This window comes from Phacochoerus africanus, chromosome 4 (genome assembly GCF_016906955.1).
Source record: "Phacochoerus africanus isolate WHEZ1 chromosome 4, ROS_Pafr_v1, whole genome shotgun sequence".
Lineage (NCBI taxonomy): Eukaryota > Metazoa > Chordata > Mammalia > Artiodactyla > Suidae > Phacochoerus > Phacochoerus africanus.
This window is the reverse complement of record NC_062547.1, coordinates 96,330,070-96,355,026: the sequence shown is the minus strand read 5'-3', so window position 1 is coordinate 96,355,026 and position 24,957 is coordinate 96,330,070. Positions and strand designations below refer to the sequence as shown.

The 24,957-nt window shown below is 36.8% G+C and overlaps 1 protein-coding gene and 1 long non-coding RNA gene across 21 annotated transcripts in view; one reads left to right on the top strand and one right to left on the bottom strand.

The window, feature by feature from the left end:
* Positions 1–7,461, bottom strand: part of LOC125126158 (uncharacterized) — a 150,074-nt gene extending 142,613 nt beyond the window's left edge. For 2 of the 8 annotated variants that reach the window (XR_007134523.1, XR_007134522.1), the window contains exon 1: positions 7,237–7,456. This is a non-coding gene — a long non-coding RNA (uncharacterized LOC125126158). The other 6 variants (XR_007134519.1, XR_007134521.1, XR_007134524.1 and 3 more) reach the window with 6 other exon arrangements.
* Positions 1–24,957, top strand: part of MEF2C (myocyte enhancer factor 2C) — a 172,930-nt gene that overhangs the window by 7,330 nt on the left and 140,643 nt on the right. For 4 of the 13 annotated variants that reach the window (XM_047778266.1, XM_047778251.1, XM_047778267.1 and 1 more), the window contains exon 2: positions 9,110–9,195. The gene's annotated coding sequence lies outside the window, so the exon portion shown is untranslated. Of the gene's footprint in view, positions 1–8,471; positions 8,518–9,109; positions 9,196–13,392; positions 13,651–24,957 lie in introns of those variants that run through there. The other 9 variants (XM_047778269.1, XM_047778275.1, XM_047778253.1 and 6 more) reach the window with 6 other exon arrangements.

Genomic DNA, 24,957 nt, shown 5'->3' with positions numbered 1-24,957 from the left:
GAGATGGCACAGAAAAGATATAGGAAAGAAAAGGAGAAAAGGAGGGAAATGGAAAAGATGCAAGCAAATGTATTGATTAGCTATTTAGCTATTTCCAAAGGGGTTAAAAAGAATATAAAAAATTGTAAAATGTTTCTTCTGTGCCCCACTTTAAGGAGTGTTCAAAATCATTTACTTAGAACCATATTTCTTCATTTCTGGATAAAGTGCACTCCATTTAATATGGGCACTCCATAGTAACAGGTTTAATGCTATCCAAGGTTGGGAAATACTTATGTGCCCCAATTTTGCACACAGGAAGATGCTTTATCAGTGATTTCACAGAGGAGATAAAGGGCAGAATGCATTTTGCCCTCCAACACTGTACCTCTCCCCAACCTTTCCAAATTCTTCCCTGAATCCAGGAAGCAACACTATCTTACCTCAGTGTTCTTATATTTCCTTCAAGGTGCTTCTGGAGAAATAATCACTAATTACACTTCTGGTAGCTTTTGGAATGAGAGCGGGGTAGCGGGTGGGGGTAATGCACAGAGGTGGAGACCAAGTAACAACACAGTAGGATGTGGCCCATGGGATATTAAACTGTGATCCTCCTATACAAAGAAAGAATAGAAAAGGTGACCAGGAGTTCCCCTGTCCTGGCTCAGCAGAAAAGAATCTGACTAGGAACCATGAGGTTTCAGGTTCAATCCCTGGCTGCCTCACTCAGTGGGTTAAAGATCCTCCTACACCATGAGCTGTGGTATAGGTCACAGACGCAGCTTGGATCTAGTATTGCTGTGGCTGTGGCATAGGCCAGCAGCTGTAGCTCTGACTAGACTCCTAGCCTGGGAATCTCCATATGCTGCGGGTGTGGCCCTAAAAGGCAAAAATAAATAAATAAATAAAATAAAAAAATAAAGCAAGAAAAGGTGATCAGGACAACAGGTACTAAAGAGCACTATTATTTTAAAAATAATACTTCCTCAAGACCCAGGCTTCCCACTCATCCGCACCCAGGACATGTCAGTGAATGAAAAGGCAGCAGGTATGAAGGACCTGAGACATAGTGAGTGTCCCCTCCACTCCCGACCAACACAGCAAGGATTTATGGAATTTTGTCATCTCAGATACTCCTATGGATTATGAACCCTTTTCAGAAAACTGCTGAGATTAGCTCATTTAAAAGGGCAACATATTGTTACTACATCACTAGGCAAGTGAGGTTGGAGTTCCCAGCTCCTCTGGTAGAACACAGCCCAAGAGAATTCTGGAATATAAACAGACTTCTCAGGAAAGAAAGGACCTTGTGGGTCATATCAGGAAAAGGCCGTGAGAAGAGAGAGGCACTCAATAAAGGGCTACTATTGATTTTAGAAATTGCTGCTGGGTGAGCAGGTCATGCCAGAGTGAAAGGAGAACAAGCTGAAGGTGAGTAGAGGAAAGATGGTGCATGATACAAAGACAAGCCCTAGCAACCGTACCGTTTTGCCTACACCACACAGATGATATTGATTTGAAAGGACTTAACTCAGATTTAATAGGAAGCCACTAACTCTACATATTTATGCTAAGCTTTCTTAAATTTAAGTGTAAGATTATGTAATCAATAAGCAATTTAGAAGATGTCTGATGTATCCTTCTGGGCAAATGGATATATAATTATTTTTATAAGTCTGATAAAGTCAAATATGAAAACAAAAAAGAAAAAAACTCTGAATGTTCCATGGAACATGGACAAGGATAATATAAATTTGTCACGCCAAAATGTAAGACTTCTTGGCATAATGTCTATTGGTTTGATCAACATACTGTCATAAATGTTTTATATTTATTTCAAATATGAAATGCTCTAATAGGAAATAACACTCCTTTGGAGCATGAAAGCTGATAGAAAACATCTAAAATTAATGTTATATAATCACACTGAGATGTTGTTCAGGAAAATGGGATAGCCCTTGAAAGTGAACTAGTGTATTGATAGCTAACATTTATTGAGCATTTTCTACATGCCAGGCATTAAGTGAATATAGAAGTACAATTTCATGTCCTCATGTCAACAAAATTATCACCCAGGGGAGCTCCAGCCACTTTCCCCATTTTATAATGAGGACATTTAGAAAATTAAGGTCAAATGGTTATTAAGTGTCTGAGCCTGGGTTCTAACCCAGGGTCTCTGATTTACGCTTTCCTGCCTGTTGTACATTCTCTGAAAAGTATTTCCCACAATGGTCATACATGATATATAATTTTTCATTAGTGAAGCTGACTTTTTTAAAAAAATGATCAGACTTTCCTAAGTGTTACCAAAATGTCTCCTTAAAGGCTACACTACATTCATATCAGAGACACCCTTTAAATTCACGTTTTGTATCTGCGATTACTGTCAATTTATAAGGCAGATAGAATAATCTGCAGCTTTATAATCACATCATAGTTCCCATCAAGCACCCTGTTCATTACATTTGGTTTTTAGTTTCAGCAACAAATTCATCCTTAATGATAATGATTTGCCAACAATCAGACTTTTAAGACGGCAGAGCAAATTCCTAAGGATATTTCTGTTGAGACTTAAATGCAAAGATGCCATTACTGAAATAAGCAAATAACCTCCTAAAGCATCTATCTTGAAGAAGATGACACAGGGTTAGATACATATTTGTAAAATATTTTCTGGTAGGGAAAAATATCGATTTTATCATCTCCTGCTCTCATCTTCCCTATAAGTGAGCAAAGGTTATGAGTATAATGAAGCAGTACAGCATGTAGCTAAGGGCATCTATTGGAAATAAACCTACGTGGTTTCAAGTCCCCTGTCTGGCAGCAAAGAACTATGTGACCTGGGACAGGTTACCTCACTAAACTTTAGTTTTTAAGATGTGTCAATTAGGGGAAATAGTAGTACCTATTTAAAAGGTTCTTGTTCAGATAAGAAATAAAATTATAAAGCAGTTAATACATTATTCATCCAACACTGATAGTCACCATTAAACATTATATACTTTGAACTTATTTCAACACACATTTTATGATAGTATTATTTTTGTAAAATCCTTGTATTACAAAGATAAATATTATTTATATATAAATATTAACTACAAATTTATTTTTAAAACTTTCTATAAGAAATCAGACCTCTTTGGTTTGGCTCTTTGACTCAATGGACTAGCATCCACTGGTAAAACAAACTGGTTTTAATCACCTACTTAAATTTTAAAGTTTTATTGCACTTTAGTTCTCATCATATTCCAAAATAATTTAGAGAAAACTCATTCCAAATAATAAATATTAATTCTCTTTTCTTAGTAAACTAGAATGTAGGTATAATTATGTCCTCCTTGTTTTTAAATCTAGTGAGTATTGAAGCATATAAATCTTGCTTCCTTGAAAAAAATATAATTTCATATTGTTTTGCTTGGTTTAGAATTTTATGTTATAAATAAAATATTTTAGAAGAAATTTGAAAGTTCTCAGCTAATTTGGAAAATTAATTTGGCCGGGGGAAAGAGAGAGGAAACAAGGTAATGTGGTAGTTTATGCTCTCCTTTCAAAAGTCTTTTTCTTAGGTGATATTCCTAATAAGGAGCGTTAACACGAATACCAGATATAAATTGCTTATTAATGTCCATTGAGTCTGTTTTTTTTCTGTAATACATATTTATAGCTATCATGAAATCATAGGAATTATACACATCCCAAGTGGGAGATTTTATTAAAACAAAAATGCTGTGGCTTCTGCTTTTTATGAAGTGGCAAACAGTCCTTTAGACACAGCTGTAAAGTTGATCATGCGCCCACAGAGAACTACTTCTAAGTCCCTCTTGAACAGAACGCTCCATTAGGCTGCCATAGGCTCCCCCTACCCAGCAGGCCTCTGCCCAGCCCTGTTGCCATAGATGGCCATCGGACATTTGGAATGACATCAGGAGATAATCTGAGCAGGCTCTGCCCTCAAGAATTCAAGCTAGCAGGAGACTGAAGATATCAATGTCTTCTTGGCTGACAACAGCATTCCAAAGGTCAACCAGGGTGAAAAAAGGATGGACTTGGAGTTTCCAGTGCCTTTTCAACAACCAAGCAGCTAACACATACAAAGAAGCATCCTTCAAGATAAATACATAAATAAATAAAGACAAAGGAAGCTTGAAAGCATCCTAGAGGCACCATGCCTAAGAAAGGGAAATAAGGTAATATATAGCCACTGAGTCAGGAAGTTTTAGGATTAAAGGTATCTGTCCCCTAAAAGTAAAAACTCACACACAGTTCTCATCCAGAACCAATCCCCACCTCTCTACAACCTACTTCTCCAATGTTTTCGACTGTGACAGCCCAGGAGGGGTGAAGATGGAACTTAATGGCATAGAAGTAGAAATCCTTTGAAGGTGAATAAGAATGGTTCTTACTGTAGTTTACCACTTTCCCAACTCTATGCTTCACATTAGATAGCTCATTGAATCGTCATAACAAATTTGTGAAGGTAGCACTTTATGTTCCACATTTTATCCATGAGGAAACTGAGGCAGAGGGAGGTTCCATAACTCGGCATCACTATATAGTTGTCACGGGATACAGCCAATTGGCTTTTGGCCACAGAGATTGTCCCTAGTCAGACTAATCTTTTAGATTGTCAGCCATGGAGAGGTTGAAGTTTCTAGCATACTGCCACTACCTGAAGAATTTAAAAGATTTTCCCTTAGGCTATCAGATTTCAGAGAGAATGGGAAGAATGCCTCTACCATGAACCACATGCAAATGGTAAAGTAATAAGAGAAAAAAAGAGTTCCAGTTGTGGCTCAACAGTTAGCCAACCTGACTAGCATCCATGAGGATGCGGGTTTGATCCCTGACATGGCTCAGTGGGTTGAGGATCCAGCGTTGCTGTGAGCTGCAGTGTACGTCACAGACCCAGCTTGGATCCAGCATTGCTGTGGCTGTGGCATAGGCTGGCGGCTACAGTTCCGATTTGGACCCCTAGCCTGGGAACCTCCATATGCCTCCGGTGGGGCCCTAAAAGGACAAAAATAAATGAATAAAGAAATAAATAATAAAAGAAAAAAGACAATAATTCAAATGCACAGCTCAGGAGAAATTCAAGCTTTAAAAACCATTTTCTTGTTATTGTTTTAAATTTATTTATCATTTGTGTGTACTCTTATCTGAACACTTAGGATTCCTCTATTAACTTAAAAGCTAATTACCATAAATGACCAGAATTAATACCAACATTTTACTTCCCAGTAAGAAATACAGGGGATAATCATGGCAAAACCAACCAAAGCATTGAAGTTAGAAAGTTTGTGCTTTGCCTCTAAATCTGTATGTGTTCTTTTGCCTTCTACGTCTCAACGAGCATAATTTGTAATTAAGCTTTGTTCATGTTATAAACATTTCCAGTCAAATTTCACCCTAGTAATATCAGTCTAAGACATAAGCAATGTATCTGTTATCTTCATCAAATTTGAGGAAGATTGTTTTGCTAACAATTCTCACCTTATGTAACACCTTTCCTCCCTTACCTTAAGAGTGTTTTTTAACTGTTACTTTAAAAGGGTGATTCCATTTCCTCATAATTTTTTTAAGTAAGCACAATGTTATATCAACAGTCTCTTTTAAAAGGCATTTTATGAATCCATGACACTACCAATAATACATTTTTAGTTTGTTATCCCCTTATTCTTTACCAAATGGAATTTCTTCCTGGAAAAAGCCTTAAGAAATATTTTCTCTTGTAAAAGGATATTCTCGTCTAAAATCTTCTGTCAGGTCACCTTTCTGTAGAGTTAATTTGTCTCACCAACCCCAAGCAACTGCCCTGGTCTGCACAAAGTGTACTATAGCCTGTCAGGCTATTTTTGTTCCAAATTTATAGCAGGATATGGGGGTACATCTCTTAATTTCCTTTCCTTGTAAAAAAAAATAATAATAATTACTGTGTTAAGTGTTCCCTAAGACCTCTTTCAGCAAGAAGATACTGAAATTCTGACTTTACAACTTTTCACACTAGTGCCAAGAAATCCAAATGCCAAGAGTGTCCTAAAATTTGACTGGCATCATAAAGCAGGTTGTTTCTTTTTGAACCAACATTCATTTAAAACTCTATAGCAGCACATTCCAACTTCATGCCATGATGGAAACGTTCTACATCTGGCAGTCAAACAAGGTAGCCACTTGCCACCTGTGGCTGTTAGGCACCAAAAATGCGGCTAGTGTATCGGAGGAACTGATTTTGAATTTTATTTAAGTTTATTTTATTTAAGTTAATTTAAAAAAACACATGCAACCAAGGACTACCATATTGGTAGCAGCTTACAGCTTCAAGAACATGACGATATAACTATTCTGCACCTTTGATTTATTCAGCCAAGTACTCTACTGTGCCTTTAGAGCACTGGTTCATCCCACAGCTCCACAAACAGATCAAAACCAGCACAGACATTTCTACTTCGTGATAGTAATTTTACAAAAGATCCCTGCACTGTCCTCACGTGCAAACAAATAAAGAGGGATGTAAGGGGAAAGGAAGTTTTTTGGATTTTTGTGTTTATTTTCTAATACTCCATTTCTCCTTGTAGTTTGTGGCCTTTCTCTGGCCAAGACGCGCACAGATCTACTGAGGCAGCTTAACTGCTAGAGCCAACGGTTGGTCGGTAGTTTTAAAAATAAACCTATAGATCCTGAGAGCTTGGGCGAAAAAATCCGGCCCTGGGACCCCGTCCTTTCCCCTCCGTGCGCCAAGTGATAAAACATGCTGGATGGAGCGGGACGGGGCGGCAGCAAGACCTGCGGGAACCACACAGACGCTGTTGCCAAGCGCTCCTGGCGCTGGGGCCGCCGGTGCTGCCGGACGCCGACCGCGTGCCAGCGCTTTGTGCACGTGCGTGGGGGGAGGGCGGGTTCGCTACACGCGTCGCTCGGAACTCACCCCCAGATCTGTGGGGTTCGTCTCTCGCCAATGTAGGGTAAATATCCCCGAGACCTCCACACCAGACCAGCCGGGCAACTCCCCGACACCGCCCGTTTCCAAAGCCACCACCTCCTTCCCCTCCTCCAGTCCCCGCGGCCCGCCATGCGGGCCTCCTCGCCAAGCCACCGGCAGTTTACCCCCCGAGCGGTGGTTTCCCCCACTCGAAACGCCACCCGGTGCACGTCCCTCCGAGGCTGCTCGGCCTCCCCTCCGTGCTCCCTGGCCCGGGGCCCCCAGGAGGGCCCGGAGCCCGCCTCCTCCTCGCCAGTGGCGCTCGCACGTGGCACACTCACCCCCTACGAGCTGCCTCCGAGCTCTAGAAGCGCTCCTGGGAGGGAGCCCCCGCCCCCTCAGCTCCGTCCGCGCGGGGAACGCGGGTGGGGGAAGTGGAGAAAGACACGGAAAGGAGTGTATAGGTAGCGAGGGCAGTGATAGAAGGGAGGACCGGCAATAATTGGCTGGCTTGGCGGCTGTTGCGTCTCTGCTGTATGCCTAGCCAGCGAGGACTCACTTTCCACACAAATCAACCTGAGAGATTGCTACTGCCAGCAATCAATAACTCCGCGGAGTGAAGCTGCAGAAACCTGAGGCGTCCCTGGTCTGGGTCTTTAAAAGGGGCTGCCCGCACTGAATCCGAGCCCTCTGCTTCCCAGACAAAGAAGTGGGCGCTAAAAAAGCAGGGTAATAAGTTTAACCCCCACCCCAACCCCTTGTAAAGATCTTTCAAAATTAAAGGGCACACATATCAAGGTATCAAGAGAAAAAAAAAAGTTAAAAGGGGACCTGTGAAAATCCATTCTTTGAATTGAAGGTTTCTGTGATATTTCAAGAAATGGGATAGAATCAATGTTCGAAAGAACATTTAACAATTTTGTAAGTAAAAGGTAAAGTCTATTAAATTTAGCCATGCATGTGGATGCTTTTTAATGAACTGCACATTCGCAGGCAAATTAGTGATCAAGCCTTATTGAGGCGTACTGATCCAGGAAAAGGAAGAAATGCATCAATCATACTTTGTAGTTGCATTTTTGAAAGCCTTAACACATCTTTCAGACATAATTTCATGCAGACTGCATTTCTGTAAGGTGAAAAGACCCCGGGAGATGTGTATTAGGATTCCTATTTAATAAACTGTGAAACCAGGCAGAGCTAGGAGAAAGGGAATTCACCAGGTCACCAGGTACTGACTACGAAGTTGAAACTAACTGTGTTTCTGAGTCTAAAAGAGTAAACTCAGGTAACACCTTTAAATTAAAAGTGGCCAAAATTCTTCATTTCTCCTTGACTGCGAAGCAACTTAAAAATAAAAATAAATCTTAAGGATGTCAACCCAAATATAGAGGCTTTATAAATCTTAATGACTCTTGACTATGAAGTCTTCTTGCTAATACAAATGGGAAAATGGATATTGACCTTCATGGTCTGATATGTCTCAAGGTTGGGAAGACTCCACCTACTCTGAAGCCAAGAAAAAGTTCATTTGTGTACTCAGAGTCATTGAAAGCTGGTTTCAAACAGACTAGAACGCAGGAGCACTCATCTGTACTCAGTATGGTTAAACACTGCTTGGAAAGGTAACGTATTATTGGTAGTAGAATTCATTGTGTACTGAATTCATATTGTTAATCTCAAAGTGTTTAAAATTGGCCTTTAAGCATATAAAATAAGCCCTTTCAGTGACTTTAGTTGCAACTTCAGTACCCCAACTTGATGAATTTTGTTAGCTTGGAATATGATGAATTTGACTTTTCTCCTTATAATTCTTTATCAGAAATTAAAAGTACAAAAATAAAAATAAATACAGGATCTTTAGAGATAAAGGATATGAGTAAACCTTGGCTTGGAATAAGAAATCCTTTTTGTATTGCAGATTCTTCATCACAAGCAGGCCATACGGTATATACTGTTCATGGACAAAAGCTATACCTAAAGAATTTTTGAAATTTAGATATTTGGTACTGTATATACTAAAGGTTATAGGTATTATCACAATTAATGGTAATTTTCATTATTTTCTACGCAATACACATCCATGTTTAAATTAGAATTAACACTAATATTACTTCAGATTTGAAGTTTTAGATGTAAATTAATTTGAATATTTTAATAACAACATGCTCAAAATTTTTTTTAACTATTTACTTTGTTGTGCTTATGCATTTTAAGGTGCCAAAGAAGAGCTGAAACTGTGAAGTAACTTCTATGAAGCGATGAAGTAAAGAATGGAAGGCAAATGACTGTATGTGTATGTGGTGAGTGCTTAACATTTGTTATTATCATCTATCACAAAGTTAATTCATAAAACTAAAACTGCCAGACTCTTTTTCATTAGGTATTTATAATGTAAACATGTATAAAAATGATAAAATGTTGCATAATCATTGTGTAATTTATTTTATAGCAATATACCATTTTGCTTAAAACTCACATGTCACCTTTCAGGGCCTACCTTTCCAAGTCTGTTTTACAATTAATCTCTTTCAGAGGAAGCTATGTATGTCATCTACACATTTTTTTACACTCTTGGAATTTGTATCTAGCTGCTTTTTATATCTGAACTTCTATGTTCGATTACCATGTTTGTGTTGAAAGTATACTGGCTGAAGAACAAATACTATACAGTTGAATAATATCAAGAGGTAGATTAATCTATAGACTTTCTTCATATTAAGGCAGGTTGCTGTGGCAACCTTCCCAGCTTACTTTAGAATAATTTTTTAAAGCTCACTTCAAGAGCTACACCCAGAGTGGGCCAAGCTTAAAACCAGGCAGACCCAATGCACAGGTAGACTACTGATTTAATGTAGGGAAGTAGTAAGGAGTGGAAAGCCAGTAAAATGATATGCAACCCTGAATAGAAATTAGAAATTAGCTTTCCCTGGGGTTAAATCCTGAGGATCACACTCTCTGTAACTTCTGTAGCTCCTTAAATATGTTGCTAGACGTTTCTGTTAGAGAAAAAAAAAATTAATATATTTACAAGTTTAATAAAGCACTCATGATACTTATTTAATGAAGGAAATATTTGGTGACAATTTTAAAAGCCGGTTTAAATAGTACATCAATCGCAGACATCATTTTCTCTTATAGGAAGCATCACCTTTTGTTTAAGAGGACAGGCCACCAGCTTCCAATTGGCTTAAGGGTATAAGAATTTTCTACTTTCCAATCATAGAACTAGAATAGATTGGGGGATTCATTTAACACATAAGAAAACTGAAACCCAGAAAGGACATATTCATTAGTTAGGCACAAATCTTCAACCAGAGAATCCAGGCCTCCTGGCACATACTCCTCCCTGTACCAGAAAAATGCTCTGATCCTAGCCAAGTACCGTTAGGTGGCAAGGATCAGGATGATTTTGGTTTAAAAAAAAAAGTTTAGAACTATTTAAAGATGAACACAAAGCCATCTTAGAGAAACCACGTTTCTGGATTACCACGGAAAAATTTTAAATCTCAGGTGACTTTCTTCTACTGTATATTTCTGCAGAACCTCTCCTGTTCTGCTTCAACTGTAAAGACTCTTGGGAAGGAAACTAATGCTGATATTAACTTAGGTCACACATCATTAAGAAGCTAAATCTGCTATGGGGAGTATCTTATATTTTTAAAGGCCAACTGTGGTACAATCCAGACCTAAATTATTTTCAAATTATCCACAATGTAGGGTTATACATACTCTTGACTACTTCTATGTTGTTGATAATTACGGGTTTGTTAAAGTGTTTATTAATAAACAATTCTTAAGATGTTAAAAGGTAAAATAGTTTCTTTTTGAAGGAAAACAATCTAAAACCAAAGTGTACTGTGGTAAATACAAATATTCACTATAAGCCATCAAAAATAGTATGGTTGAAAGTCATGTATTGTTTATATCTATTTACTCCTATAAAATAGACTGTTAAAATTCATGACATTAATTTCAGACATTATGGCAATAAGCAAATGTTCCTGCAAATATTTTGCTTTGTCAGGAAATTTGTGAATCTGGAAAAAATTAATTTCCCTTTACTACCATATATAGACATATCTTAGCATTCAAAATGTCAATGCACCCTTAATTTTTAAATTTTTTTTAGAAGTTATACCTTTAATGAAAACCTGATATAGATTATTTCTGCCATATTATTAAAATGAATTTATGGTAGTAGCAAACTCACCAGATAAAAAACAAATGGCAAATATATAGTAGACACTAATCTTCAAAAAATAATAGTATTTCAGATGGTTTTTGCTTTATGACAGTTTGTCATGCTCTCTTAGAATAATAGCAAAAGATTCATCTTATCTGGGCTGATAGTCACAATGGTGATAAGCCAGAAGTCTGAAAATTGTTCAGATATTGTCGTACTTGCCTATAAAATCAACCTTCTCTTTCAAGTGAAGCCTTGGAGCGGATGCTTAAATATTTACCCTACTCTTCTAAGAAAAGGTATTCAGACCAAATAGCCCCTACAATGAAGCAGGAGGCTGTCTGATTCACACTGCCACGCATTAAAATAGAGTAGATGCATAGTGCAGAACTTAACGGGAATGCAACTAGTCACTGAGTTATTGGTGAAAGAAATTTTTTAAAGTGAGGAAATATCTTTAATATCTAGATATTTCAGTAGACTCCTATTGTCTACTCTTAAACATTCAGTATTTTTATTTCCTCAATCTTTGCCCTTTTCACGATACTAAAATTATTTAAACGTGGTCTAAACATTTTATATAATCTACAGGTCTACTGGCATGTAATATTGTCTTTTCATGGTTTATGTACTAGTTGGTATACTTTTATAATCTTTGGATTTATTGGACGTGGTATAATTGGCTAGGGAGGGGAGGTGCTCAATCCCTAGTACTCTTTCCTAAATCTTTAACATTAACCATTTTTTATGGTAAGGAATATTTACTCTGCTTAAACCTTAACATAAGAATCTTCCTTATCAGTCTCTTGCTCTTCCTGTGCAGCTGAAACTCTTCAGGATAAGTGAAGTCATCAGCTATCGGATAGGGAAGCCTAATGCATTTGGGAAGTTGGTTTGGTTTACATGTTAATGCCTTGGATAAAATCCAGTAAGGTGTGGAAGAGATACTGCGGGAGGAGGGAGGGGGAAATCTCGGAGGAAGCTGCCGCCTCAGTAAATATTTCCAACCTGATTAGAAAGTTCATGGCCCAGAGATGAAATCGAGATTTCAAATACTAGTAATTCTTTTATTATTTTGTGCATTCCTAACACTTGAGACGCGTTTCGGCTCGCTTTCTAGCCCTCCAATCTCTCAGGGCCGAATTCCACGTATTCTGGGCGTGAAGGAAAAGCGCGCTGGAAAGTGCTGCAGCCCGAACTGGAATTCTTACGCGTGAGTAACTGAGGAGCGCTCGGACCGGTGGAAGAATGAAGTGGTTAACACGTCTCCGTACGGAGCGGGGGGGGGGGGGGGGGGGGGGAGTCACAAGAGCAACTATTAGGGTCGCGCTCCTATTGGTCAGAGGAAAGATCCCGACTTTAGAAGGACTTTCCTGCTGGCTGGCTCGCAGCGTCCCCGGGGAGCTAGCGCGCCGCAGCCGGAGACTCGGTTCTCCAAGCGTCCTCCGCGGCGCCAGGGAGAAAGCAGGGAGCCGCCGCTCGCGGTGTTGTCTTCATTTCCAGCAGGAAAGAATTGTCATTAGGTTTGCGTATGGCATGTGCCATTACCCCACCGTAAAACTAAAATTAGCAAAATGTCAGGAATGGAAAGATTGATTCACCAAGATGCAATTATCATTTAAAAGTGCTTGATTGAGGTACTGATGTTCAGTGATTTATTCTGCATACCATATACATAATTAAAGTAGTGTAGTGGAGTAATTTATCAATCTAGTTGAGACTGGAGGGGTGAGGAGGGAACTGCTGTATGTTTGTTTTATTAAAATGCTCCGAGGTCTAGTCCCGCCCCCCTTTTGCAAGAGTGAAACTGATGATTTCTCCAGCTCGCGAGGAGAAAGAGTCAACGGTTTGGGATTGTGAGGGGAAGAGAGGAAAAGGCAGTGCCGGTCAAAGGCAAGGACAAAATAAAATAAAGGAAAAGAAGGCAAGAGGCATTTCATGGGATGTGGTGCTTAGAACCCCAAGCCGTGTGCTCCATCTTCTCGGCCACCCCCGCCTCCCCTCCCAATATCCTTCCACTCCCCCCCACCCCCCGCCTTTTTTACGCGATGTTTCAAAGGCTGTGAGCGGCTCTCCTTTTCCCATTCGTCTTCTGTCACTTCCTTCCTGGACGCAGTTTTCTGGACGAGTCTGGTTACTTTTAATCCCGCCGGCCGCTGAGAGCCACTTTCTCCTCCTCCTCCTCCTCCTCCTCCCCTTCCTCCTCCTCCTGCTCCTGCTCCTTCCTTCGGCCTCGGCGCTGCGCGCGCGAACGCGCGGTCCCGAGCGCGCCTCCCCCGCGCGCTCCTTCCGCGCGCGCGCGCGCGCACACACTCATCGTCCCCAGCTCTCTGCTCGCTCTGCTCGCAGTCAGACACTTGAGCACACGCGTACACCCAGACATCTTCGGGCTGCTATTGGATTGACTTTGAAGGTTCTGTGTGGGTCGCCGTGGCTGCATGTTTGAATCAGGTGGAGAAGCACTTCGAGGCTGGACGAAGTAGATTATTGTTGTTATTTTTTTCTCTCTCTCTTTCTCTCTCTTAAGAAAGGAAAATATCCCAAGGACTAATCTGATCGTTTCTTCCTTCATGTAAGTACCTCTGACATTTCTCTAGGAAATAGAAATAGCGGGGGTATTGTCTCTGAAATCTGCATCAGTATATTCCCGGTGCTGGGTCTATCCCTGTGCCTATTTGAAGGCTGAAGTTGAGGCTTGCTGTGCTTTCTTCTCTTAGATTCCATGATTTCCTTGTGTGTTGCTAAAAGTAACTTTTTAGATAGTCTTATCTGTTTTTGCCATCAGTTATTGAAATCACTCCTGACTTGTTCTTGTCACACCAGTGTGTTTAAAGTTTCATGAAGTTAGTTCACGTCATTAGCATGTTTGATATGGTGGAGCGTGTGGACCCTGGTGGATTTTAATATTTCACAGAATGTTCTGTGACCTTGAAGTACATGCCTTAAGATTTAGCCGTTAGTTCACTGTGGAAAGATGCTGCTATGAGTCCCACCAAAGACTCCAATTTGCCTTGGGTTATGCTTCTGAGCTACTAAATCTTGGGATTAGTTTGAGCTAAAGCATGGCTGTCTGTCAGAGTATACCTTTGTGCATCTCCTTCCATTACCAAAGTGCTAGCTTGATAGAGGGCTTCTTTGGTGTGAACACGAAGTAATACCTTGGCCATGGTAGTCTACACATTTCATGATTCTTGTTGGGATTTCAGTGTATGCATTGCTGTTTAGGTCAAATACATAGCTGTTTAAAAACAAATAAGATTAAGTCACTTAAATTGCCTTCTCTTTGGACTTCAGATGAAAGTTACCAAACTCAGTGATAAAGTTTGGCACAAAGGAAGTATATATAGACATGGCACATTGCTTATTGTGTTATTAAATACTGTGCAAATATTTAAATTTATTACTAGTGTTATCTCCTTCCCAGAATATGGCTATTCATTCTTAAAGGAAATCATATGTCTGAAACATGTCTATTTTAGGTCCAGTAGTTTTCATTTTGGGGGGAAAAGCTCTTTTTCTTCACATTTTAGGAAAGTGTGTCTTTGGTGTAAAATACCTTTATATGTAAATGCTGATGGTATAATAAGTAGAGTCAGGCTCTCTGCCAATTCTTTAACCCATCCCCAGAGGAGAATTGCTTTGACACAAAGTGCATTTTACTATTGTGAATCTGATACTAACTCTAATAGTAACTGTCTTGTGAAATGGTTGGTGACTGCATATATTTTCTAAGTGCTATAAAAGGAACTCTGGCTACCTCATTATACCAGTCAAAAAAAGTGACCAGCCTCTTTTTAACTGGCACCTTGCGATAGAATTGTGGTTGCAGAGTAAAGATGTTTATGTAGAATGTAATAACTCCAATCCCTAGAGATTTGGTAGGACATGGAAATGTGACCACCTGTGAGCCCCTCTGTATTGCGTACTAATTTTAGCTTTAAAGAGATTAACCATCTCCAATTTGAAATAAAAACATCTTATTTAATTTTTAAAATAATGTCAATTTGGGCCAGTCTTTGAAAACATTCAGTATATACCAGTATGGCACAAGCAGTTTCAGTTAAGTATAATGCAGTTAATAAACCATATTATTGTCCTCCAGAGTATACATGAAATTATTAAGTTAAAAGAGGTAGTTCTAAAGCAAGTAGATGCAGAACTTGACAGGTAAAAGGAGATGTACTTATCTAATGTCTGATCTCAAGAGGAAAAAAAATCTCTAAAATCAAGTATCTCATTCTATTTGTGCAAAAGTATACTTGACTATATATTAGACTTCTAAATGAATTCTAAAAGTTTTCATTAAAACACACTTTAAAGGCAGTGTTTAAGATGTGATGCCCTAATCAAGTTAATGTGACAATAGTTGACAGTTATCTTTACTTCAGGTTTTGCTAAACTTTATAAAAATCTGTTTTTTACTGTTGTAATTCACACAGCTTTGAGTATTTGTAGCATATTTTCCAGACTTCTTACTAAAAACAGTATTTTTACCTCATTCATTAATTATGCTATTTACATTATGATTGCTATGTATATATGTGGAATATAGTGAAAGGCAGTATTAAAGATGTAACTTTTATTAAATATTAATTTATTTCTTTGGTTTAAATAACAAAGCATTTTAAAATAAAAAATCAATTTTCCGGCTTTTCTCAGGTGTTCATACTTTAAAACTATGCAATCATATATATTAACTTTTCAGAGCAGAAACATATTAACATTAAATACATGCAATTTAAGTAACAAGGACTTTATTGTACCTTCCCTCTTTTCTATTTTGTAAACACATTCAGTTTTCAAAATTTGAGGGAATAGTTCACTCCATTAGGGAAAAGGGCTATCTAATGATTCAAAATTGGATCCTGAAAAAGCAACATGTCTTTATATTTTTCAGATGTCTGTCAGTTTCTTCCTTGGCCCTTCTCTTTACTGAATCAGTAAATTGTATAGCATAACAACCACATCTTTCCGATAAGTGATTTATTGTATTTAAACTTATTTTACTTAAAAAAATGAGCTTAAAAAAACTCCTTGGCATATATTAACGCTGTATTTCAAAACTTTCTTCTGTTTATTGTAGTATATTTTGTGGTTTTATTTCCCAACTCTGCATGCGGTATATTTTGTGTCTATGAAATCTCAGAAAGTGACAAAAATGGGGAAATATCTGTGCGGCGACACTTGTGCTTCATAACAACAAAAAAAAAATAGTTATTAAACAGAGAACCCTGGCTTCAGGGGCATGATTCAAAGTAAGATGGAAGAATTTCATATGCAATTAAGGGCCACAGAGTGGACTGTAGAGACTATTAATAAAGTTCTACTTTTTTTTTTTACCCAAAGCACATCCTCTGAGAAAACACACAAATTAATACCTAAAACTTACAAAAATGCACATATTCATTTCATGAATACAGTGATTGCCTGGACACAATGAAAAGATTTAATCACCGGTGTGCAGTCTGTGTGCTGCATGTGGAAGGGTAGGTGATTAAGATCCCCGTCCTCAGCACCGTACCTTAATCTCACGGGCGCGTGGACTGCCCTGCACTCAGTAAAGCCTGACTATTCACCAAGATCTGTCATCTTTAGGAAATCAAACCAGATTACAGAGGCAATTCACAAAACCAGGAGCGACAACAGAGTCTGTGCACCTTACAAAAGGCGGATTACGCAGTTCACATGTTATTTTGATAGGTCAGAGATAAAAGCTGATTGTTGGGGAATGGCAAGACACTCCAATTTCAAATGATTGCTAGATAAGTATACCACGACCCTGTTGCTTCTTTCCTATGAAGAGCCATTCAAACAGTAGAAAACTCAGTTTTCAGATGATAGGCTTTCAATAGTGAAATAAGAGAAAACATGTCCTCTTTTATATACGTAGCTTACATTTTAAGTTTCATCACTTCTTTCTGAACAGATACCAAGTTCTGGATGTTTATGTGAAGCAGTTATTATTATAAGGCTTAATTTGCAGTAGACATTTTCAAAGGCATTGTAGAGAGCACAAAACAGAATTTGCCAGAAATAAAACATACACTCATGGTATTGAGTAACAGAGCAGAAAATGCATGGTAGTTAATAGCCATTATGTTCTTCTGTTACCAAATATATTTTTCATAAAAATGTGAAATTACATAGCTAATGAATCTGTATATTTGAAATATATTTTGATAGGTGTTTATTGGTCAAATTATATGTATTTTGTGAATGTTTTATAAGGGTCATTTTTGGCCACAAAATGTGATGTTTTCAGAGTTTATTTCAGAGAAAAAGTTTTAGTTGACATAATAACATTTTGAAAACCCCTACTTCTTACACATCCAACTCTACAGTAATTTCTTGCTTCTTTAAAAATTGAAGCCTTTTTTTACCCAACTGATGCCTCCTAGTGTTTCACACAATAAAACACTAATGAGTCACTCATAAATGTAAACATTGCATTTTCATTGCCTACATCTTCTGTGATACATAAAATTAATATTTATGTGTTTAATTTTCTGTGCATTATTACAGTGAGATAGGAGATTCCAATGAATGAGATGTTTCATCTGAGTGGGTTTGTGGCATACACTTGCAGGTTTTCTTTGACCATAACACTGTCTTACTAAGTTCTAATAAGTTTATTACCTTCAGCTCCAGCTTATATGCTCACTGTTTATGTTCACTCTAATTCCGAGTGAAAAACATAGACTAGGTATCAGAGCTTCCATTTTGTAGGCCTGGAAATTTATATAGCTGAGTTCATCCACAAATGCCTGATGAACAGATTGCAAGGGGACTAAACCATTTCGTTTTAGATGATGAAATATCTTAAAAGATACAAAATTTTGCCTACTCTGTGTCTTTACATTTGCAAATTTCTGTGTAAAGGTAGAGTAAAAAAGAGGGTTTAAGAACATAACAGGTAAGGATAAATGCATAGATTCCCACAAAATTGGAATCTATCGCCTTGTTAAAAATAGCAATGAAAAATAAACTTGCTTTGGGAGCATAGTATTCAATATAGTAGAAGGAAAACTTAGAAGACAGCTTCTCCTGACCAGAAAATTGTCTAATGAGGTAGAAGTTAGTGGTTACCAACTTTGGTGTGAGTTTTCTGTCATTAAGATGGTGAGCGTAGGCTTTCCATATTCTTGTACTTCTGTGATTTCAGACAACTTTCTGATTCTATTTACAAAAGATGGCTACTTCAGTTTCTGAATATTTTTTCTTTAAAGTATTTATGAAAGGGAGGAGGCATTCCCTTAATGGGTCTTAGGTTCAAAGGATGTACTCGGAAGCCTGTAACATTTATGGGCCTCCTTCTGAGTTGTCATACCACACACAAGGGCGCAAAAACAGTCACAGATTTCTTCCACTAACACAAGTATTCTGAGTGTCCAAACGTAGACCCTAGGTTTTGACTAAATGTGGTTCATTTCTCTCACCTCTGTATGCGTCATTTAGTTGATTCAAAACACATGCAATTTGATAATATTTGACTCATTCAAGATATTCTAATTTGGTCAATAGTACAGTGCTATTACAATTCTTTGCATGTTGGACGCATTTCAAAGAATGTCAGGGGGTGTGTTCCTTTCGTTCAAGGAAGCAAACATGTAGAAAGGGGTGGACCTTTCCCACAAGAGCCACATTTCTTCCCTTGGAGAATTGAAGCAAATATGCAGTATGTAAGTGAATAACAGCATGAGAAAGAAAATAATTTCTAATCGGCTGCTGTAGTTAGTGAGCAAAGGAAACTGTCAGGTTTTTCTTAAAAGCAGTTCTAATTGATAACTTTTCTCACACTGAATGTTGAAAAAATGTCCAAAAATTTTGTAATTTTAGTATTAACTTCTATAAAGGGCACAAGAATTAATTTTGCTCAAAACAAGAATTCGGTAGTAACTATTTTACAGATTTATTGAAGCATAAAGAAATAAAGGGAGCTAAAAGTCCCATTCCCTATCTCTCTTAAGATTAAGTAGATGGCATCAATGTTCTTAGGTTAGTTGTTTTTGTTGGTGCAAGAGAAATAATTTAAAAAAATTCTATAACAAAGAATACATTGTAAAATATAAGGATATGGAAAAGATTATCCAATAAGCATTATCTCACATTTCATTGGTATTTTTTAACATTAACTATAAAAAGGAAAGTTATATTCCTAAGTATGAAAATTATATGATACTTGTTATATACATATTTATGTTTGAGGTGATAACATGATCTTACGAGCATTCGTCATCACCACAATGTATTTGTTGTACATTGCCTAAGATAAATCTCTGTATTTATTTTTAAAATGTGGCCAGTTGTAAACAAAGTTCAAAAAATACAGGAAGGTAATCTCTTGAGGATGTTATAAAGGAAATTGGTGATATTATAAGTGATAAAAACAGTAAACCTATTGCAGGCAGATTTCTGCAGGAATCATTACTCTTTAATAATGCAGATGTTATAGAGACTTTATTAATTCTTAATGTTGTAAATTTGAAATGAATGGAGCAATGTTGTTCATCCTGCAAGTGGTTGCGATTCATGTAGAATGACAGTGCAGATCTTCTAGTAATGATTTAAGTCAAGTGCCTTATACTTGTTTTTAGAGACTGGAGGAACTGATATCTGAAGCAGTCCCTGGTGAGAATCTACTTTTTCCAAACAATATCCTGAACATGGTCTGGTTTTCCTCTTGTATCTTGTTGTCATAGATAAGATGCACATGAAGAATTCATATAAATTGTTCTTAGATACCATGGATCTCTAGCATATTGGATATAAAAAGAGGTGGATATGGTCCTTTGATAGAATGCAAAGTGTTTTTTGAAACAGCTAACCACTACCCTTCTCTCTTTCACACATCTGTGATTCTTTCAGCAAGTTAGAATGATAGCAATAGAATGCTTCTTTCCCGAACCCTGAAGGTAGGCAACCTTGGCTTAGATATGCTTATTTATTTGCAAATTTAGAAAATAGATTCACCAGTGTAAATAAGTAGGGATGGACAAGGAAATTAGTCTACTACTTAATAAAGTAAACATGACTTTTTTTTAACCTTCTAATTAATTGTTGACCATGCAAGAGGTATACAACTAAGGCTTATTATGGAAAGCTGGTATTACTGCTTAATGTAACATGAGGGATTGGGATTTCTTTAAAGTAATTTTGAAGATGTGATTATTTAGCAGAAATATTCACTGGAGCATTTTATTTTTAGAAATCATGGTCACACAAGGAAGCCTTTATAGGACCGACTACCTAATTGCAGTCAAAAATCTCTTTAATGAACGAACACACACACACTCACATACATAACATACATTTTAAGAATTAAATGGCCCTATATTTTTCAGTTTTTTGCCACATTCTTTATATCTGAACAGAACATACATGTCTAAGCAGATGTTTTAAGTTATATCCTTCATGTAGGTGAATCTGTAAATGTACCATTTAACTTAAATGGCTTTGTGAGAAGGTAGTTTGAGGAGTTTAAAATGGGAAAAAAAAATACAAAAAAACCTCCAGTTACTATAGTTTCAGCTCTTTCTTTTTAAAAACAGTAATTACACTCAGAATAAAGAAAGAAAAATAAACTCTTTTAATTCTTTGTAATATCCACAGTTTCTGAGGTAGAGCTCTGGTGTATTTTTATTTCTGAATATGCAGGGCAGGTACTGGCCGCAGAGCTACAAAATGAAAACTTCCTGGCTGCAGACCAGATACAGTGCACAGTGCCACATCATAAACTTCCCCTCTTCTGTCTCAGAGTGATTTCAGCCCGAAGTAATGTCCTTTTTTCCCCTTGCGTAGGCTAAGGACCAGAGGGCCTTCTCCCTGGGCAATCGCTTTGGGAAAGGAAAAGCATACTGTTTCCCTTCTTTAACTTGAGACCTCTGCCTCTTAAATCACAAAGGCATTAACTGCAAAGTGGTTTCAGTATGTTTTCTTTTTCTTCCCATATAGCAGTTTAGAATGCATAAAACAAGAGGTGTAAGATAGAAAATGAGTCCTCTTCTCCACCCCCTCCTCCAGCACAGACAGGCCCAATCATATGTCTGTATTTTTGTTTGTTTTACAGAGAAAAATATAAAGGTTTCTTTTCAGTGAAGCCTGTACATTATTTTCCAGGTATGTTAGGTCATTTTGTGATGCAAATTAACATTGAGTGGTTTTTGTACTTATCTCGGGAGATAGCAATGTTCCACCACACAATATGTGGCACTACAATAATTTTTATTGATAAACACTCACAACTTTAATGATTACTAGGTCAAAATACAAAGAGAGAAAATATGGGCTTTGGTTTGCAGATTTGGTTTATGTTCTTCATTTAAAAGGTGCAGTGTAAGTAATGTGCTTATCATCATGCAAAATATATCAACTTCTAAATATCTCCATTAATTTGCTTTGCATTTGAAATTATAGTCTGAAAACTCATACCTCTCATAAAACACAGTAAAAAAATGTTAAAACCAGTCTTTAATTACCAATTACATTTTTAACCATTACCAACGTGATATTTAAAAATCTTATTAAAAAATAATTTCTAGCTGCGATGGCTCCTTTCAGTCAGTAGTGGAATTCTTACTTGCGTGTAGTGAGTGTAGTCAAATTATTGCTAGCGCACCTTCCTAAAACCAGCCTTCTCTCGTCGAAATATATTAAGTGAGAGCCTTAAGTAGAAAGTTACTACTTAATAAATATTTGTTCCAACTTTATTTTTAAACTGAATTATTGATTTAACAGTATACAAATCGCATATAAATGTTAGTTTATTCATTAACCCACTAAACCAATTATTGTCTATATAAAAATTCACTGTATCAGATCAACAGTTAAACATAATTTATTTTTCCTTAAACTAAAATAGATAAGAAACATTTTTAATGTTTACATATTGAGCAACTGTTTTTCTAGGGATCCAAATGTTTCCTTAAAAAGTGTTAAGAAATGAACACAACATAGATCTTAAAATGTAAAAGGTAGCTCATAAGATCACAATGGCGTATTCTTGCCATAGGAGTTATCAGCAAGAGCCCTACACCTGGCACACTTTCAGGGCCCATTAGCAAGAGGAAAAGATAGTGAACTTTATTTTGCATATATTAATATACATTGGATCAGTAATTTTTTGACGTTTATTTCTTACAAAATTAGACTTTCTCTTTAAAAATTCAGATTCAACCTTTAAAGCTGTGCTTTTATTTAGTATATGGTAGGAGACTTCTTTATCTTCTTAGAAGTCTCCAGAGCCACAGGATAATCTGAATCATCACCACTCAATAAATATTGTTAAGACACATGGTAAAGTTTCAGTTGTTTAATATGTGCACTGGATAAATTTTTAATAGAAAATTGATTATCTTGCTATTTAGGTATTACAAAACGATACGTGATTACAACATGCATCTCTTGGAGGTTCCTGAAGTAGGTAATTCGCTGGGGAAGAATTTTAAAAATTTTAAAATGTTAACCAGTAAATAACCAAGTATTTTCTTAAGTTACCTGATTTCTGTTTACATTTGAGGAGCCTTACTAAGTTTTTGGATGGTCTTTAAGTAAAGGTTTTGTGGTCCAGAAAATAGATCTTTTCACTCTTCTTCTGTACTAGTTAATATAATTATGTTTAAAAGGTATAAAACCTAGATCTAGTTTCATCAGGATTATTTTTCTTCACCTAAACCTGGCTATTAAAAAAAAAGTGTATTATCCATCTGTTCGTTTCTAGTATTTATCAAAAGACCAGTTGTAACCTAAAGTCTGTCTAGGTTATAGGTTTCGGAAATAATTTTGACTGTGTTTCTCTTTTCTTTCACCTTTGAGTTTCTCTCCCACTTATGTAAATCAAAAAGAAAATTTCACGATATTAATAGGTTTGCAAAGGGCCAAGTAAGATACTCAGTCCTATTGCTTGTTTCCTTATGGCCCTTCGGTTGAAATGAATGAGCAGTATCTCTTCTAGGGCTCTTTGATCTTTCTTGAGTTAGCATGAGCTTTGTCTTCTCTCATTTTTTAGCTTCAAAAATCAAAGAATTCTTGACTTCACTCTTTTTTTTTTCTCAATTTTTATTGTTTTTGGGTTCTCTCCTTAGTTCCCTTCTTGCTTCAGAATATTTGGTATTGTGAGAAAGCTAGTGCACTTTTCATTTGTCTTGACTACACATGTGAGATCATAGAATTGTTTCAGGTGTTATCACCTTATGCTTGAGAGATGGATGTAGTTTATCATAGCGCAATGCCATATCCCAAAGGAACTCCAGACACTGATGTTGAAGCGGTAAAGCCTACAGAATGGTGTCTTTGTAAGGAACCGCTGACAGCTTTTAAAGCCAGTGGATAGCACATCCATGGCAAAGAACGCACAACAGAAGATGGTACAGTTACTGGACTAGTTGAACCAAATTATGGCCTTGATTATATTTGGTGAAATGTTGGACCAAAAATCCAAAGGGTGTGTGTGTGTGTGTCTGTGTGTTGTGTGTGTGTGTGTGTAGAGGAGGAGATGAGTGCGAAAGAGCAAAGAAAGTAACAAAAAGCCTGAGAGGATGAGGATGTATGCAAGAGAAAGAGAAAATCAGCTCTCTTGATTTACAAACATAAAGAATTTGAAGACCACATTGTCTTACTTAATATTATTTCTTTAATTGTGCATGTGTCTGTTAGACAAACAGACCCATAAGCAATAGAAAGTAATTGTTAAGAACGAAGGCCAAACTCGCTCCAAACGCCATCCTTCCATTTACTGGCTAGTGGTTGTAGGTAGGTTTATTAACCATCAGAAAGCCTTAGTTTCAGCATCTGTAAAATGGGAATAATAATGCCACTCACCTCTTAGAGCTGTTGTAAGGATTAAACAGAGTAATACACATAAGTGATTTATAATTAGTAAATTATTATCATAGCACTACAGTATTTTTAATCATTTTATCTTCCTGCCAGTGGTGATCACTTAGAAATGCTTGGTGGAATAATTATTTTGAACTTTTTTTCAATGATACTTTCATACCATTAAAATCAGGTCATTTTAAGGGCAAGTCTCTAATTCTGATGTTATATGAGGTCAGTGCTAATGATCGCTAAGTACAATATACTCCAAGAAAATCAAACTCTCACAGATCAGATGTTGTTAAATATCACATTATTTTTAGAATCAGAAATGGAACCAATGAACCAAATAATTTTATCTATGAGTTTTAAAAATAGTTTATTAAAAGTTCTGAATTCCAGATAGATTATTGCTTAGTTTTAATAAAAGTTCAGTTTAAAAGAAATGTTTGAGGTACATAGAGTTATTACATGGTTTTAGTAGTGAAAACAGCCTCACCAAGAATTCAAAGGTTTTTTTCATCTCTTAGCATTAGTATTAATCATGTTTGAAGGATTCATTAGTATTCTTTATTTTTCTTATTACACAATTTTTATTGTACATGGAGATAAATTAATTTGTGGAGAAGAAGTGTCATTTTCTCATCTTTCTACTCCTCAATCACTCTTGCATATCATAGATATTCTGTAGATATGTGTTGAATAGATTAATAAATTGTGTTTGTAAATATAAAATGCATTTTTATTGGAATAGTTAAAAAATAAGTAAAAGGTACTCACTCCTATTGTCCTTTTTATCTCCATATTTGAGAGACTGTTCATTTTAATTTTAGTTTATCAACTTTGATATTAACAAATGAACAATTTGGGTATTTTTCTTTATGCAAGAGAAATATAAATTAGCACAGAAAATGCAGAAATTTATCTGAAGGTTATACCTTTCGATAACACAAATAAATAAATTTAGGTAAGATTTGGATGAAAATAGGAATAAATCTGGTCTTAGAGTCTGTTTACCACTTTTTTGTTCAGCTTTTATATTCACTTAATTTCTCAATGAAAAGAA